The sequence below is a fragment of the Lepidochelys olivacea genome, assembly GCF_965140295.1.
Source record: "Lepidochelys olivacea isolate rLepOli2 genome assembly, chromosome: 1".
NCBI classification, from domain to species: Eukaryota; Metazoa; Chordata; order Testudines; family Cheloniidae; genus Lepidochelys; species Lepidochelys olivacea.
Window position 1 is genome coordinate 114,169,227 of NC_140411.1, and position 15,731 is coordinate 114,184,957.

At 45.7% G+C, this 15,731-nt stretch overlaps 1 protein-coding gene across 1 annotated transcript in view; it reads left to right on the plus strand.

Annotated features, from left to right (window-relative positions):
* Nucleotides 1-14,390, plus strand: part of SEPTIN10 (septin 10) — a 69,355-nt gene extending 54,965 nt beyond the window's left edge. The window contains exon 11 of the mRNA XM_084619424.1: nucleotides 14,120-14,390. The gene's annotated coding sequence lies outside the window, so the exon portion shown is untranslated. The remainder of the gene's footprint in view (nucleotides 1-14,119) is intronic.
* The last annotated feature ends 1,341 nt before the right edge of the window (nucleotides 14,391-15,731 follow it).

Below are 15,731 nucleotides of genomic sequence, written 5' to 3' on the forward strand. Positions count from 1 at the left end.
CAGTGAAACTGTCATAAATATAAAGGGAAGGGTAAACCCCTTTGAAATCCCTCCTGGCCAGGGGAAAGCTCCTCTCACCTGTAAAGGGTTAAGAAGCTAAAGGTAACCTTGCTGGCACCTGACCAAAATGACCAATGAGGAGACAAGATACTTTCAAAAGCTGGGAGGAGGGAGAGAAACAAAGGGGTCTGTGTCTGTCTGTATGCTGGTTTCTGCCAGGGATAGACCAGGAATGGAGTCTTAGAACTTTTAGTAAGTAATCTAGCTAGGTATGTGTTAGATTATGATTTCTTTAAATGGCTGAGAAAAGAATTGTGCTGAATAGAATAACTATTTCTGTCTGTGTATCTTTTTTGTAACTTAAGGTTTTGCCTAGAGGGGTTCTCTATGTTTTTGAATCTAATTACCCTGTAAGATATCTACCATCCTGATTTTACAGGGGGGATTTCTTTATTTCTATTTACTTCTATTTTTATTAAAAGTCGTCTTGTAAGAAAACTGAATGCTTTTTCATTGTTCTCAGATCCAAGGGTTTGGGTCTGTGGTCACCTATGCAAATTGGTGAGGCTTTTTATCCAACATTTCCCAGGAAAGGGGGGGGTGCAAGTGTTGGGAGGATTGTTCATTGTTCTTAAGATCCAAGGGTCTGGGTCTGTAGTCACCTAGGCAAATTGGTGAGGCTTTTTACCAAACCTTGTCCAGGAAGTGGGGTGCAAGGTTTTGGGAAGTATTTTGGGGGGAAAGACGCGTCCAAACAGCTCTTCCCCAGTAACCAGTATTAGTTTGGTGGTGGTAGCGGCCAGTCCAAGGACAACGGGTGGAATATTTTGTACCTTGGGGAAGTTTTGACCTAAGCTGGTAAAGATAAGCTTAGGAGGTTTTTCATGCAGGTCCCCACATCTGTACCCTAGAGTTCAGAGTGGGGGAGGAACCTTGACAGAAACCCTGAGTGCTTTTGTGATGTTCTGCCCAGAAGGTGTGTGGGTTACATTACTTTCCCTAGCTGAGGAAGTGTGTCCTGAGCTTCACATTCATCTTTCACCTTCACCATTGATGAAGGATATCCTGGTCTGTCTTTGTTGCTTAATATCCTGGCCTTTGACCCAGCTAGGTTGCCCTTGACTTAGTTATGCTAGAGCAGTGGTTTTCAAACTGCGGGTCGTTACCCAGTACTGGGTCGCGGAATGTAAGGCACTGGGTCGCGGCGTCTCTGGTCAGCACCACTGACCGGGCCGTTAAAAGTCCCATGGGCTGTACTGCCCGGCTAAGGCAGGCTAGTCCCTTCCTGTTCCGACATCATGCAGTGTCCTGGCTCCTAGGCGCGGGAGCCATGGGGCTCTGCGCACTGCCCCCTCCCTGAACACCGGCTCTGCACCCCTATTGGCCAGGAACTGGCCAATAGGAGCTGGTGGGAGGCAGTGCCTGTGGGCGAGAGCCACATGGAGTTGCTTGCACGCCTCTGCCTAGGAGCCAGACCTGCTGCTGGCTGCAGCACAGTACATGGTGCCAGGACAGGTGGGAAGCCTGCCTCTGCCCCCCGGCTGCGCCACTGACTGGAAGCCGCCAGAGGTAAGCCTGTGCCCATACCCCGACCCCCAGCCCTGAGCCCCTCCCAAATCTGGAACCCCTTCCTGCATCCCAAACCCCTCATCCTTGGCCCCACCCCAGAGCCTACAACCCCCAGCCCAGAGGCCTGACCCCCTCCCACACCCCAACCCTTTGCCCCAGCCCAGAGCTCCCTCCCACACCCTGAACCCCTCATTCCCGGCCCCTTCCCGTAGCCCTCACTCTCACATCCCAACCCTCTGTCCCAGCCCTGGGCCCCTTCCACACCCCAAACCCCTCATCCGCAGCTCCATTGAGTCACAGGCATCAACAATTTTCTTCAACTGGGTCGCCAGAAAAAAAGTTTGAAAACCACTGTGCTAGAGCATAAACAAATATTGGACGAGAACCTGGGAAGTTGCAAGTTCTTACTCCTTAGTTGAGGCAGAGTTCTTTTGTAGCCTTGTGTCTCTTGAGGCAGAGAGATTAGTTTTCCTCCATCTGTAAAAACATGAAGTACCTATGTCATTGAGCAGTTGAAAATGTAAAGCATTAAACACATTATATGTTAGTATTTCTGACATAGAATGGAATCTTAGATTATCTAGGTAGAAGTGAGGCGCACACACAAAAAAAAAGAGCATTCAAGTAAATGCATACAACGAGAGAAGTCTGAGTTTCTATTCAGTGATTTCTGTCACAGTGATAGTAATCTGAAATTAACCTTGTAATTGGAATCAAGTCAGAATACAGCTTTAGGTGACCGCAGTCCAAAAACTCTCTCAAAAAGGCTCTCCAGAAAGGAGATATGTTAATTACTGTAGTTTCCCTTGGTGCTGATGAAAGGAAATGTATGACTATCCTTCAATGTGGCCTCTGCATATTCCAGCTGTGGGATATATTGCCCTGTATCCTGAGTTTCGTGAACCCTATGGAAAAGCAGTAACTATTGGAGCTGTACAAGTACCCCTCCCATGGCACCACATCGTTGGCTTCTAGATTATATTAAGCTGTGTGTATTCCAAAGGGCTGAGTTACTTTCTTTACATGGCCAACTATGGGCATAGGAAAGGCACAGATAGGAAAATTAGGTTTAAGTTGAAGATATTGTACCCCCTTTGTCTTCCACTATGTGCAGAAAGATACTACCTTAATGTGAATATAGTATAAGAACCTAGAGAGTTTAAAATATTATCTCAAGGATAGGTGACAATGATCCATGCCTATAGCTATACAACTTCTTCCAGTTGTCCCTATGGGTGCTCATGTGAGGAGGTGCACATGCCTGCGTGTTTTTGATAAGAGATTTTCATCAACAATGCCCCCATGGATCCATGCCTGCACTCTATCCATCCTGGTGCTCTGGTAGAAGGGTATATAGGAAGGAGTGGGACCTACTGCTGTTCTTGTTCGCAGCTGGCTGCAGCTTGAGACTAAGTGCCGTGGTATCCACCAGCTAGCTATGTAACTTGCTTTTTTAAATTTTATTTTTGTTCAGTTGTTTTATTCTTTACTTTGTAGCACAGGTTTGTGCTTCCAAAGGGTCCCCCAACCTTCTTTTCTTTCATGGTCAGGGCCTCCACTGTCCTGAGCCCCTCTCTGGTTTTGGCCTTTCCTACATATGTTATTGCAAAAACTCAAGGCTTCAATTCCTACCACAGGGCCTTTCCCCTCAGCAGCTAGCATCTGAGCTGCCTTCACTGCCTTAGGGACTCTCATGTCTGGTCCAAGTGTAAGGTCTGCTCCTGCTTCAAGAGCAAATCCAGGAAGCTGAGGGAAGATAGACTGAAACTGCTTTATGCGGAACACTCCCTGAGACCTGCAGGGCTCTGACTCCCTTCCCCAACCACCTCCCCCAGTCACTCAGGATCCCTTGGTGACTTCGTTGGCTCCATCTCCATCTCCCAGCTTTGGATCCTTTGAAGCCTTCTAGGAGAAAAAGGCCTATTCGCCTGAGAGAGCCTAAAATAAGGAAAAAGTCACCATTAAAACCAGGGAGCAAGGAGACTTTGTGTTCAGATGGTAGTACTGCTGAGGCTTCTACCTCTTCCGGATGGACTGTCCATACAATCCTTGAAGCCATGGCCAGGAGGAAGGTACTGGGGTAGGGGAAGAGGATGATTTCTTCAAGGAGTCCTTGCATTTGGAGGACTCCAGTCCTGGTACCGATGCTGCTGCTGCACAGGGCTGCTTGTCAAGAGGCTTCTCGGTATTCAGCATCCTGGAAGTCTTGTTTGATTGCACTGGCATCTCAGATAGAGACCCACCCCTTCCACATCATTTCTCAAGAACTCAGTTTGACTCCAGTCTCGTTACTCTGGTTCCTTTATTTTGCATATAGCAAAGCTACATTGAGTTGATCAGACTCAAGCGTAGTGTGTGGGCAAGGGTGTACCACACATCCACAGTTATACAGCAAACTTCTTCCTTTCTATACATTTACACATTACATTGCATTTACTATACATTGCATTACATGTCTGGGGATTGGCTTGGTTACTTTGTAGGAACCGGTCTCTGTACAGTATGTTCTGTACATGTACGACTTTTTACCTCATCTTTATGTTCTCAACGTATCTTATCCATTGTTATCTTGTCTGTTGTAAATGGTTGTTACCCCTTGGGTGGTGCCTTAGCTAGTACAGTTTCCAGCCTGCTGATCCATTTACCTTCCTAATTCCATCCTCAAGAAATGAGGCCTCACCCGTGTCCAATTACACATGTCAAGCCAGGTCTGTGCATAGGGGGCATGACATGAAAGTCTCTGTCTTGGATTCCACCGCCTTTCTGTTCCAACCTTCTTGAGGATTTCCCAAAGACAAGACTCCAGCCTTAGCAGGAATGCCCCTGAGGTCCTGCTCCTTTCCTTTATGCCTCTCCACAGTGGGCTTTTTGGAATGCTGGGGTTCATTATGGTGAACAATTCTACAGGGTATCTTCATACAAGAGGGCTCACCAAGATCAACAGCCACCAGCACTTCGGGACACTCTTCCCCAGGTAGTCCCTTCAGAAGACTTAAGAGCAGAGGAGGGGAGGCAGCATTGTCTAACATCCTCCTCTTTGTCAAACAAGGCAGTTATTCCATACACATACACATTGACCATCCTACACAGATGACTTCAAGGCCTTTCAGGAGCTAATGAAAAGAATATCAGAGGCCTTGCAGATTCCCTTGGAGGAAATAAAAGAACCTCAAGACTCCTTGGTGGATATTTTATGTACCTCCCTTCAAGTCAAGATTGTCTTGCCCATCAATGAGTCTTTACTATCACCAGACTGTATGATATGATAGACACCAGTGACCATCCCACCCACATGCAAAAGGGTTAATTGAAAAGCACTATGTAGTGGCCAATGGTTAGGGGAGTACCTTTTCTCCCATTCCACCCCTAACTCCTTAGTCATTGATGCTGTTGATGAAAGAAATAGATAGTATCAGATTGGCCTCCAATAAAGACCTTAAGCGCCTGGACCTTCTCAACTGTAAGAGCTATTCTCCTCAATTCAGGGTTGTCAACTATCAGACCTTGATGGCAAAATATAGCAACAAATTATAACAAATTCTCATATTTTATTAATCCTTTACCCTGAGACAGAAGGTGCTGTTTCAAGCACTCACTAGCGAAGGCCAGATGATTGCAAAGACTCCCCTATAGATGTCTTTTGATGCAGTAGACACAGCTTTGTGTTCTGTCACCTAGTCATGTGTCGAGCCTTATGGCTGCAGTCCTTCGGCTTTCCTAGGGAGATACAAAATATGGTGGAGGACCTTCCTTTCAAAGGGCATAAGCCCTGCTGTGATGCCGTGGATGGATCCCTCCACTTAAAGATTCTAGGACGACTCTGCAATCTCTCGGCATTTACACACGCACCTGTGACAAAAAGAAAATTGCAGACAGCTCAACAATTTTGCCCAGTCCAAACCTCCCTGAGACTGACAGAGCCAGCTAGGTTCCAGATTCCACAAAAAGGGATCATCATCATACAGGACCTCTCATCTGGCAACCTCTTCCAACTAACCATTTTGTCCCATTGATCAGGCTTCACGACTCACTCCTTATTTTGCATCTTACACTGTGCCAGCCCACCTTCCATCCACCCTATGGAGACAGCCTCTCTCATTTCCTACCTTCCTGGGAGCTCGTCACACAGATGAATCCTAGAAGTGGTTTTGATGGGCTATTCCATCCAGTTCAGCTCCAATCCTGCCTGTGAAACACTTCCTGTCCTAATCAGGGATCATTCTCTCCTGCTTCTGGGGGTGAGCAAAACCATTTTCTGTGACTTAATCAGAAAAAATATTCAGGTATTTCCTGGTTCCCAGGAAAAAGCGAGATGGAGACCTTTCTTGGATCTCAGGACTCTAAAAGCCTTCATACTTACATAGTAATTCAGGACGGTAATCCTGGCAATGATCATTCAATTTTTGGGTCCCAGGGACTGGTTCATCGCCTTTGACATCCAGGATGCATACTTTCATATAGCTATGTACCCATCTCACAGACACTTCCTACCGTTCATCGTGGGCAAGGACCACTATCAGTATATGCTCAGTTCCATCCTCAATAGTTGAGGTACTGCTTGGGAAACTCCTCACATGGAATGACCCAAGGAAGAGTGGTACTTTTTGAGATATTTTGTCCCTAAGGGTGCTCCACTATCTCACCTCTCCCCCCGACCCCGCTCTGGAGTCCTTGTCTCTGGGTTTTGTGATTGAGAAGGAACTGGAGTTAGGGCAGGTCCACCTCTTATATGCCCTCATATTGGAGCACAAGGATCTGTAGGGTGCAGTTGTGGACCTGAGGGCCCTGATGACAAATTAAATTAAAGGTCTTCAGGGCATCTTAGGATATGTCTACACAGCAATTAGACACCCCTGGCTGACCTGTGCCAGCTGACTTGGGCTTGCAGAGCTCAAGCTAAGTGGCTGCTTAATTGCAGGGTAGATTTCTCGGTTCAGGTTGGAGCTCAGGCTCTAGGACCCTGCAAGGTGGGAGGGTCCCAGAGCTAGGGCTGCCGGCTGAGCCCAGGGCCAAGAAGTATCTGCTGCAATGAAACAGCCCCACAGCCTGAGCCCTGGGAGTCCAAGTCAGCTGGCACAGGCCAGCTGCAGGTTTTAATTTGCAGTGTACACATCCCTTATGTCTCCATGGTATGTCTACATGGCAATGTAAGCCCAGGGTTAGTGGGATGGGAGTCAGCTGACCTGTGTTAGGGAGCCCTGGACTTGAGTGTCTACGTTGTGTTTTAACCCTATGTTAAGACTTTTCTAAACCGAGCTCGAATCTAGGGCCAGGGCCGGCTCTACACTTTTTGCTGCCCCAAGCAGTGCACTGAATTGCTGCCTCAAGAAGGGAGCTGCCACCGAATTGCCGCTGCGGGACTGGGAAGATACAAGCTGACGCCAAATTGCTGCCGAGGCAAAAAAACCCATGCTGCCCTAACGACACACGGACTGCTGCCCCTTTAAGATTGCCGCCCCAGGCACCTGGGCTCTGGCATCCCCACTGCAGAGCACAGACCTGTGTCATAGTAACCATATCCCAGAATCCCAACACCCCCCTGAAATGTGGCTTCTCTAGCCCTAGGACTGTGGTGCACTGTGGGAAAACTTTACTGCCTCTCCCTGCACACTACTGGAAGTTTGAACCACCCACCCATACAGCCCGCTGAGCACTCCCAGCTACCACACTCAGCAACATGGAGGAAGCACCTTTTGATGATCTTCTCTTGCTTGTGCTTTCACTCCCGTGTGTCAGGAAACTGGCAGAGCATCTGTGAGGTGGTGGTGGACATAGCAGCAGCATTTTCTGTGTTCCTGCAAAGGTACCTGATGGCATCGCAGACTTTCACTGGCAGATACTGTTACCGCCTCTCTTAGGGGTGGTTTTATTTTGTCTCTCCTGGTGACAAAGAGCGGCTACACCATGTACCTTACAATGGTGCGGCTGTAGCAGCACATCTGCGCCGTTGTAAGGTGCGCAGTGTAGACATAACCTTACTTTGGTTACACCATTCTGAGAGAGATTGCCTGTGGTTAGCATGTGGAAGACTGGTCGAACCAGCAAAAATTAGCTCTCAGATTAGCATGAATACAGCATGAATTGTAGCTGTGTCAGTCCCAGGATATGAGAGAGACAAGTTGGGTGAGGTAATATCTTTTATAGGGTCAATGTCTGTTAGACCAACAGAAATTGGTCCAATAAAAGATATTACCTCCCTCACCTTGTCTCTCAGCTAAGTAGGCAATTATGGACTAACCTGCCAAATGGAAGCAATGATGTTTCTGTTTATTTAAAACCATGATTTTTAGGAAATATTTAACATTCATAGAAAATATTTTTATGCAGATGGTTACAAAGACTGTAAACAGCTACAGTGATACCTGCTTTAAGTGACCACCAAAAATTATTTGTTTGAAGGTTTGATCATAATTTGAAGAGGAATAAAATTGTATTGGAGTTGTTGGATTCACTTTAAATGGGAAGTGTATATTCGGGTGGTTTTAAATCCAGGTTTTTACTCTCTATTTGCTATGCTTTTGCTTTGATTTCACTTCCCTTTGAATCTCAAACAAAAATCTTTTCTCCTCCATTTACAATTGGCATGTTCCTAACAGTCACCAGCAGATGATGCTAAATAATCACTCTAGAAATGCTACTTCTTGTGTAGCTGTATCACCATATAAACCAGCAATTATATGTAATTGTTAAACCAGTTTTGTGTATTTATCCCAATTTATCAAACAAAAAACAAAGGGCGGTTACAATTTTATTCTTATTAGAAGCAATTGAAAAGCAAAACCCTTCAGGCAATTTGAAATCCCAGTAAAAGTGAGGTGGCCTGAAGGAATCAGTGGCATGTAATATAAAATAAAAAGTTAGATCCTTATCCAAAGGTACTGATTAAATACTGCCTAGAGGATGGAGAGCAGCAAAAAACCACAAAAATCACAGGTTGTGTATGTTTATTCCCAGCTTTTCTCTGTATGATTGTGGAGTGGCAGTAGCTACTCAATGGGGAAGTTGAGTCACTATCTTCAGAATGTGAGGTTTATTCAGACAAGCCATTTTAAAATTAAGGGACATAGGTGTTGTCATAAATATAAAGGGAAGGGTAACAACCTTCCTGTATACAGTACTATAAAATCCCCCCTGGCCAGAGGCATAAAATCCTTTTACCTGTAAAGGGTTAAGAAGCTCAGGTAACCTGAACAAAAGGACCAATAAGAGGACAAGATACTTTCAAATTGCGGTGGCGGGGGAAGGAGGTTTTTGGTTTGTCTGTTCTGTGTGCTTGCCTGACACAGATCAAGGAAGCAAGCAATCCAACTCCATTAGAATCAGTAAGTACTAGCAAGGGAATGCATTAGCTTATTTTTGTTTTGGCTTGTGATTTTCTCTGTGCTGAGAGGAAGGTGTATTCTTGGTTTTCTTTTTGTAACTTTAAAGTTTGGCTGAGAGGGAAAGCCTCTGTGTTTTTGAATCTGATTGCCCTGTAAGATTATCTTCCATTCTAATTTTGCAGAGGTGCTTCTTTTACCTTTCTTCTTTCTAATAAAATTCTGTTTCTTTTAGAATCTGATTAGGTTTTTTTTTTTTAGTGTCCTAAAAAAACCCCAAGGTTGATCTGTGCTCATCTTGTTTATTCTCAAGCCTCCCCAGGAAAGGCGGTGTGGGGGGAATATTAGGGGGAAGTAGGAACTCCAAGTGGTCCTTTCCCTGAGTTTGTCTAAACCACTTGGTGGTGGCAGCGTTACCTAATCCAAGGTACAAGGGAGAATTTGTGCCTTGGGGAGTTTTTAACCTAAGCTGGTAGAAATAAGATTAGGGGGTCTCTCATGTGGGTCCCCACGTCTGTACCCTAGAGTTCAGAGTGGGGAGGGGACCCTGACAGGTGTTAATCAGTTTGAAACTTCTAATTTTTTCTGTCATCTCATAGCTATAAAAAGATTATCTGAAAGACTTCAAGTAAGTTGAGGTTTTAGATAACCTTGACTGTGCTCTTTCAAACTTTCAGAGTTTGAATTTCTTTGAATTTCTGTGAATTTTTGTGAATTTCTGAAAAACTGTGATTTTTTTTCATCTTTTTAATGATTGTTTATTTGGTAAGTAAATATTCTTGTGAGGATTTTTAACCCTTGAGGTTGAAAGTACATATTGCTTCAGTCCAAAGGAATGATTTTTTGTAATATATTTACTGGCTCTCACAATAAAAATATTCCTTAAAATAAGAACTCCTTACCTAATCTCTCTGCCCTGTTGCATTCATCATGGAAGCTGGAGATTAAAAAGACATACCGTATCTGCCTGCCATCATGCGACTGCAAGCTTCTTCCTTGTACTATATTCTGTAGACCTTTGTCAAGTCTAGTTTTGCAAATAGGAACTCTCTCTCTCCTGCAGCTCCACAGAAGACAGCCATAGGGACAGAAGAACTCCTTAAGATTTCTCACTATGAGATTTCTGCCATAGTTTCTTCTGGTGGTGGGGTGGTGGGGTGTTGGGTCCTTTGGAGTGCACAGAAGGTGGGATCTCCCACCACAGCAAATCCTAGAGACACTCAAGGAGAAGGGATTCTCCCCCCGTCCAAGAGCTGTAGAAGCAGAGGTGAATTTAGATTTATTGGGGCCCTGGGCAAAAAGAAAGTTTGGGCCCCCCACACCTCCCTCGCCACAGGGCCTTGCCCTCTGTTTCTCTGCTGCCCACGAGGCTCGGCCCCCGGCCAGGACAGAAGCTGGAGCTGGGATGTGGTAAGAGCCGCCACCCAGGGAGCCCGGGCCACTGTGCGGAACCCTGGACCCTCCACCTGCCCTGGGTGGCGCTCCCTAGGGGGTGGGACACAGGTCAGGGGCTGTTCTCAGGCTCTCTGGCCCCCCTCCCAGGGCAGGTGGAGGGTCTGTGGCTCCGCATAGTGACCCAGGCTCCATGGGTGGCTCCTACCATGGCTTGGTTCTGGCTTCTGGCCTGGCCAGGGAGCAGGGCCCCAGGGAGAAGAGAAGAAGCAGGGGGCGGGGCCAAAGTTCTAGTACCAATGGCCCCCAACTTCTACCCAGGTTCCAGCGCTCCTGTAGGGGCCCCCAAATTGGCCAGGGCCCCTGGGCACAGAGCCCATGGGCCCACGCATTAATCCACCGTGTTGTAGAAGCATGGGTCATCAGGATGGATGACTCTTCTGCTGCCTCTTATTGCCCAGCAGGACCGGTACTAGCAATGGCTGGGCCCTACTTTATTTTCTCAGCTGTAGCCACAGAGGGGACTCAAGGTAGTTAATGTAGCTTTGATCTCTATTAACCTGTCTTCTGGATTTCCATTCAGAGATCTGAGAGCTGAGCAAGGGACAGTTCTATGACAAATAGTTCTTCCTGTGCTCCTCCACTTCCTGGCTCTGCTCTCTTCCTGACAAGCCCACAAAGCTATGGTGGAGGGCACTCACGGTGCTCCAGGAGGTGCAGACCAGAACTGCATATAGCATGTTCTCTCTCTGTTATTCACAAAGGGTATGCCTGGGCCCCAATTCCAAAGCCATGGAGATTCCTACTCTTCTCTTAAGCAAGTGCTCCACAGCCTAATAATTCTTAGTGGGTGGCATTGTTTAGCCTTATTTTGCCTTTCCCACTAGCACCAGTTGTACCTCTTGGGGCTGCAATACCTCTTCCTCCACAGACATGGGGAGCGGCATTGCCTGAAGTGTAGCATGCGGCTAGCCTCTGTGGTGACATTTATTTCCTGTAAATGTGGGGTGAGGGCAAAGCTGACCAACTGCAGGTTTTCATTGGTGGTGAACTCAGCAATTTTTATTAGTCTTTCTCAAAAGATGCAGAGAAATGCATGTGTATTGTGATTGGGTACAGTAATTTTTTTTATTTAAAAAGTATTTAAATTATATGTAAATTAAATACAACCTTCAGGCTCCTGGTAAATTGCCCATATGACAAATTGCCCCTCAGTACTAAAATTTGGATACCCTTGGTGTAAACAGCTATATTCCTCCCTCCCTCCCTCCCACACACTATTGTCACTGAGCCAGGCGATAAATGCATTTGTAAGCAGGGTCTGAATGAATGCTTCCCTGACATCTGGGAGGGGAAGAGACTATTGGTGTGTTTATGTAAATACAGTTTGCTCCTTCTCTGTTTACATATTCATCACACACAGCTGTGTCAAAGGATCAACTTTGGTTGGTGTTTAGTACAAATGACCTTGGTACTGAATGCAGGGGTAGTGAAATGTGGTTACAAATGTTGTAATTATTGTAGTAATGCAGGAAAGGAGGATGGTACTTAACTTGTCCCAATGAGGGAGGCCACCCTCAGTTGAAAGAATCTCGTTAAGCAGGGGCTCGAATGTCAGAGCCATGTGAAGCGGGGGGGTTGACACAGGTGTCCCTAGTAAGGAGCCTGCACACCCTCAAGGTGGTCTCCCTAGACTGGTTTAACCTGTTCCTCTCCACTGCTCAAAGAATAGAGCTAAATAGTCTTCATTAGGAGCCTCTTTGTTATGTTAAAAGTCCAATCAGAGCTGAAATCAGCTGTGGTAGGGTTGTGTTTCTGCCCAGCCTGCAAAGAGGTAAAAATCAATGAGAGCTGAAATCACTTGAGATGGGACAGTGTTTCTGCCCAGCCTGCAAGGAGCTGAAATTTACTAAGAGGCTGATGTGCGGAGGTCGCAGTAGAAGGCAACTAACAATCAGCTGGTGAATGAGTGGCTGGTGTGGCAGAGAGGTGCAATGAGCCACCAGCAGGGCGGCTGGTGGAGAGGTGTGGTATGAGTAGTGAGCAGGCGGCCGGCAGGGCAGCTGGCAGAGAGGGGTGGCAAGCAAGTGCCTGAGCAGCAGAGTGAGTACCTGGGGGAGGGAAACTCTGAACTCTGGGTCTGCACTAACCAAGGACAGCCACTGTGAGTGGGGTGCAGAGAAGGGTCAGGCATGTGAAAGGGACTTTTGGGTTGCTGGACTTAAGAACTTGAGGGGAAAAGGACACTGCCCAACTTACTTGGGGGTGGGTCTTTTACTCATGGTGTCAGAAGGGTTACACATAGCTTAGTCTTTCTTCATGTATCAGCCCCACTAGTCCATTTATCATTTTTCTCTGGATTCTCTCTATCTTGTTCACCATCCATCTGGTTCTCAGAACTGCATGTGGTTTGTAGGTGTATACAGAGCAGTATAGAAAGGACTATGACTTTTGCTCCATGTTGTGATGACTCTATGTAGCTAGAAATTGCACTGGCTTTTTTGGCGGGGGGGGGGTCACCGCATTGTGAGCTCCTTTTTCATTTGTTGCCTTTAAAAGGTTCATTTTGTCTATTACTTTTTCCCTCACGGAATGTCTGTGTTTTAGATTATTTTCCCCAATGTACTGGCTTGCATCTTTCCAAGGTTGAAAATGTCCTGTTCATAGAGTATTTTTAAACTTTCCAGGTCCCTTTGTATTATTCCTCTGTTCTCTCTTGTGTTCATAACACATCCCAGTTCAGTATTGGTTCCAAATTAAAAGAGCTGTAGGCCCCATTTTCTAGAAGAATAAAAATCATGGCCTAACACAAATCCCTGCAGCACCTGCCAGGACACATTCTCCTAACTCAACTATCTTATTCTTTCCTTATCCTTCCATATGTTTAACGCTTTGGACATGTAGTAGGGGACAGGGGTAAGAGTCTGTTAGTATCTGTTAATACAAGAGGGAGCACGTAGCATTTTATTTATGCTTAAAGGTTAGTTACTAGTGCATATTTATTTGGCGGTGTAATTGTAATCTCACTGGTGACTCACACAGTCAGTACTGTTTTGAATAGAGTCCCTTTTTTTAACAAGAATTTTATTGGTTATAAGAGCTAAAAAAAAATTAGCTCTGTTTTTTCTAATTGTTTAAGAGAGCGATGTTTCATAGCTAAGCAATATCAGACATTTCTATATGAATAAATGTATCCAAATAATCCTTTAACACCATGGATATAAAATAAGAATGTTTTGATATGCATCCTCATCTAGTCAGGGGGAGTTGGTTGGAGGAACACCGTGTCTGACTCCATTGCAGTGAAGTAGTTCCAGCCAGCCAAGGTACAGTCTAAACGTTATGGGCAGGTCCGTATTTCTCAACAGCTGCCTCTTTGTACAGTGTCTGTGCTTGTGCAGTGCCGAGCACTGTTCAGCCCTGCCCGTGCGTGGGGCTCAAGGGCACTATCCCAATGTAAACGAAATAGGGACTTTTCTTAAGTTGTTGTTAAGCTTGAAGACTAGTTCCATTCTTTAAAAAAAAAAAAAGTGTGAAAACTTCACAGTTAAGGTCTCACAAACAACTTTAGCTCTGCTGTGTCACTGCCCACAGAATAACTAGAATCTAGGACCCTCAAGCAATATGAAGTCAATAGGATTTAGGTTCCTAAAGCACGTTAGGCTTTTACACTGCATCTAAGGCCCTGGTCTGCACAGACGCAGGCATGTATTTAACTTTCTTTACGCACTGGGACTACTCACAGTGTGTCCAATTAAACATGTCCCTAAATCTAGGCTAGATTGAGGGTTAGTTTGTCTGACTTTACATCGGTTTAATAAACTCCTGTTCTCTTTCAGACCTTATGCATTTGCCTGAAGGTGACCACACATGGGTCAATGGTTATGGACAACGATCTGAAAGCATGTGAGGGTGGAATGTGAAAGTAGAAGAAGGATGGCCCAGTGAGAGGAAGGATGGCCCACGGTTAGGTGCTAACCTGGGAAATGGGAGACTAGGCCTCAGTTCCCTGCTCAGCTGAAGGTTCCCTGTGGGTATGTCAGCGCAGCAAGCAGCAGCCCGGGGCAGTGAGTCTTCAAGCCCAAGTCTACAGGGTTGTGGGTGATTTTATAGCCACATGTATATATTTATGTCAGTGTTTCTTCACCCCACAGGCAAACAATAAATAAAACCCTTTTCCAATACTCCTTCATTCAGTGTGCTCCTTCATAGCTTTGCCAATTGACATGTAACATTCGATAATTCCCAGTCTGGAAGCTGGGGAGGAAGAGAGTTAGTTTTACAGTGAGAGACTTAAAGTGCTCTGTCTGGCTTCTCAAAAACAAAACTGAGAGTGTGCATAAGTGCCTTTATGGGGATAAAAATATCTGGTCCTAAAGGGCTCTTTAGTCTAGCAGCAAAAGTCATAACAAGAACCAATGTCTGGAAGCCGAAGCCAGAAAAATTCAAGTTAGGGATTAGGCACATTTTTTTTTAAACTCAAGGGAGATTAACTCTTGGGACAAAGTGGCAAGAGAAGTGGTGGATTCTTCAATTCTTGACCTCATAAGATCAAGATTGGATGGCTTTCTGGGAGATGTGCTTTTACCTCACACTCCATACACTGGTAGCTGGGTGAAATTTAATTGCCTGTGATATATAGAAGGTCAAACTACATGATCCAGTCCCTTCTGGCCTTAAACGCTATGAATCTGTGAGTTTTGTGTTATGCTACCTGTATTTTCATAATTGTTGGGTGTTTTCACAGCAGTGCTGCTCTGTCGTTTGTGAGTTTTCTTGTGTATTTTATAAAGACTGTAAGGATGTAGGGTTCCTGCAGAGCGACAAAGGTCTGTAGGGATGAAGAGCAGGTATCAAGCTGTGGCGCCTGCTGGCAGGGATGCAAGGGGTTGAGAGGAGCTCACTTGAAGGGGGAACCAGCTGGGGAGCTAGGGACCCTGCAAAGTTCCTAGACTCCCTCTGGTCCTAGTACCCTGTGGCATTTGACAATTAATATGGATCAGACAATTGGATTAGGGACTGCCTGTGGTGAGGAAATGAGGGGGATGTCTAGTCTCCTATCAACTGAGTTATAGATTTCCAACTGGCCTACCTGACATTTTTCCTTTGCACACCAGGCTACACAGCTTGATTCTTCTCTCCCCAACTTCTCCAGCTTTGCTGGGCTACAGCCCTTCTATAATTTTCAGGAGCGTCTGTGAGCTTTAGGAAGTCCACCAAAATCATGTGCCAAGACTTGAAAAAGTGTGTCTGACCCAAACGAGACTGAGCTAGGGGAGAGCAGAGAACCCCCTAGAGTTTAGGGACTTGATGGGGCTGCATAGGTTGCTGGAGCCAAGCCCATTTTGCAGAGCACAGACCTTTTAAATAGTGCAGTGATGGGTGCTACTAAAAACCCTGAAAACAGAGCTAAAGCACACGCATGGTCCTGATACACACTTCATAATGTAT